General features: G+C 37.5%; 1 pseudogene; it reads left to right on the top strand.

The window, feature by feature from the left end:
- Positions 1–1,725: 1,725 nt before the first annotated feature.
- On the top strand, positions 1,726–2,685 carry LOC114689185 (annotated as a pseudogene).
- Positions 2,686–2,877: the final 192 nt, after the last annotated feature.

Raw genomic sequence — 2,877 nt, 5'->3', positions numbered from 1 at the left:
AAAGAAGGCAGAATTTGGAAAGAGAAAACTGTGAGAAATATAAGTGAGATCTCTAGCTTGCACTGATTTCTATTGTAGGACATGAGGTTTTGAAGAAATCACACAGTACGAGAATATTCTAAAAGGATTAACATTATGATTGAGGTACACAGAGCAGGAAACAAGAGACTTTCAGACACAAGAATTGTATCATATGAAACAAGTTATCTAGTTTATTTAATGGTGTTTTATTTTCCTTTAGATGGAGGATTTTTCTATGGAGCCCACACCGGTTTGAATTCAGTACACTACTGCCACAGGTCCTGAGATTCTTTTTCTCATGTCATGCTTGGCTCTAAAACCATTTTCATAATTAAACATCCTGTCAAGTAATTTGATGTAGGGTTGGAATGATTTGGTATCAAGTTTATTCTTTGCAAAAGAGATATGAGAGAGGTGGAGTGAGTTTGTTCTGTCACAAGGGAGATGTCACTAATGGGAATTGCCACAAGATTGAAAAAGGTGACCTCGAATTTTATTCTGTGGTTGCATTTCTAAGCATACGAACTTGAAGTAAACACAAGAAAATATATGGTGATACTTCACAGGACTTAAAACCTCAAAAGACTGGCAGAGCGTGTTTGCTCTTGTTGCCTAGAACTCATTAATGAGAAAAAACATGCAGAAAGCTGACACTTTTTCATATTCTTATCAACCTTCAAACACCAACATACATCTTGCAAGGGGAGAATGATATGTCATTTTCAATCTCTCAATTATCAAAGCAAAATATCATGGACTAAAACATAACTTCTCTTCTGTCTGAAACATAAATGACTTTAATTTTCCAGTCTCTTATTGAAGTTAGGCACTGGATGTTGGCCATTTTCCTTCACATCTTAAAGCACCCCAAGAACTCACTGTGTGTCTGCAATTGTCCTTGCTTTGTGGTAAGTGCTATTTGATGGCTATATCTGAAGGCTATTAGTATAGACAGCAGTTCAAATAGAAGCTGCTTGTCCCTAAAACAGTCCATAAATGAAATAAGATATCTAAATTGAGAGTGGTATGTGAGTATTCCCCCTGCACAAGTATTTTTGCTGCTTTTGATTTCAATAACCACTGCATGGTATTTAAGAGCAATACATATATTCATCTTTACACTTGGTTCTACAATAACAGGCTCTCTGTAATGACAGTACTGTTTGCTAAAGAAAATAGCTATTTCCAGTGAACAACCAAACTATATTTTAATTCCTGCACATTCCCTTAAAATGCCTATTCCATCTGCTAAAATAATACGCTGTCCTGTCTATACATAACCAGTCCCATGTTCAAAAACCTCTCATCCACAGCCCATCACTGTCTATTGATGACTCAGATAAAAGCAATGGGTTCTGTTGTGGCAATGGAATAGTGCTTTTTCATAGGGCAAATACAATTATGTTCCTTGAGAGAACCAGTGATGGACCACATGTATATTTACCTGTAACTATTGGTTTATGAGTAGATAGTGTGAACTCTATGGACATGAGAAAAAATGTGTTCTCACTTAAGTTTTGCAACAAATAGAATATATATATATATATATATATATATATGTATATATATATATATGGAAAGGGAGAGAGAGAGAGATTATTGGAGAAAATACTAATAAACAAATAAATAATGTCTCAGTATCTGTATACTGCATTTACTATATCATTTTATTCTTCAGCTTCTACCACAATTTCTAGTCCTAAGATGCTTGTGAGAAATATAACCACAATGAGTGGATTCCTCCTAATGGGGTTCTCTGACACCATGAGCTATAGATCTTGCATGCTTTGCTCTTCTTGGTGACATATCTATTGGGATCAGCAGGTAACTTCATCATTATCACCATCACCACACTGGACCCGCAGCTCCAATCTCCAATGTATTACTTCCTGAAGCACCTTTCCCTTCTGGACATCTCATCCCTTTCTGTCACAGTTCCCCAGTATATTGAGAATTCCCTGGCAGGCAATGGATACATTTCATATAGCCAGTGCACGCTGCAGGTTTTTTTCTTCACAGATTTTGCCTGGGGTGAATTGGCCATTCTCACAGTGATGTCGTATGATCGTATGTGGCCATTTGCTTTCCACTGCACTATGAGGTCATCATGTGTCCCAGAAAGTGTAGGTTGGCTGTGACAGTTGTATGGCTAAGCAGTGGCATCCAGGAACCTTATATGTAGCAACCATATCCTCTATCAGGTTCTGCGGGTCCAAAATAATCCACCAGTTCTTCTGTGATGTCCCCCAGTTACTCAAGCTCTCCTGCTCTAATGATTACCTTGGAGTGATGGGAGTGGCTGGTTTCCTGTCTGCAATGGCCTTTGCCTGCTTTGTTGGGATTGTCCTCTCCTATGTCCACATATTCTCCACAGTTCTCAGGATGCCCTCTGCTGAAGGCCGGTCTAAGGTCTTCTCTACCTGCCTGCCCCACCTTTTTGTTGTCTCATTGTTTCTTTCCACAGGCTCCTGTGCATATCTAAACCCAACTTCAGAGTCTCCAACTGCTTTAGATCTTCTTCTATCTATCTTATACACAGTACTACCCCCAACACTCAACCCTGTTATCTACAGTCTGAGGAATGAGTCCTTGAAGGGAGCTTTAAGGAAGTTACTGTTAAGTGAAGAATTCATTTGGAAAAAATCCTTTTTGTTCTTTTGTTAGTGGCTACTAAAACCAGACACACTGTTTTTAGTATTTTGAATATACTAGTTTTAGTATTAAGGATACCAAGATATTTTCTAGATAAAGTATATTATAAACACATTGCATAGTAAAATTTGATATGATTCTTTTAACCTATGTCATTAAGTTTACTGTTCTTTCAAGCTACTAAAAAGTATGATTAAAATCTAG

Source organism: Peromyscus leucopus, unplaced genomic scaffold, assembly GCF_004664715.2.
Source record: "Peromyscus leucopus breed LL Stock unplaced genomic scaffold, UCI_PerLeu_2.1 scaffold_1555, whole genome shotgun sequence".
Classification (NCBI taxonomy): Eukaryota; Metazoa; Chordata; class Mammalia; order Rodentia; family Cricetidae; genus Peromyscus; species Peromyscus leucopus.
The sequence above is the reverse complement of the archived record's forward strand: the minus strand, read 5'-3'. Positions and strand labels throughout refer to the sequence as shown.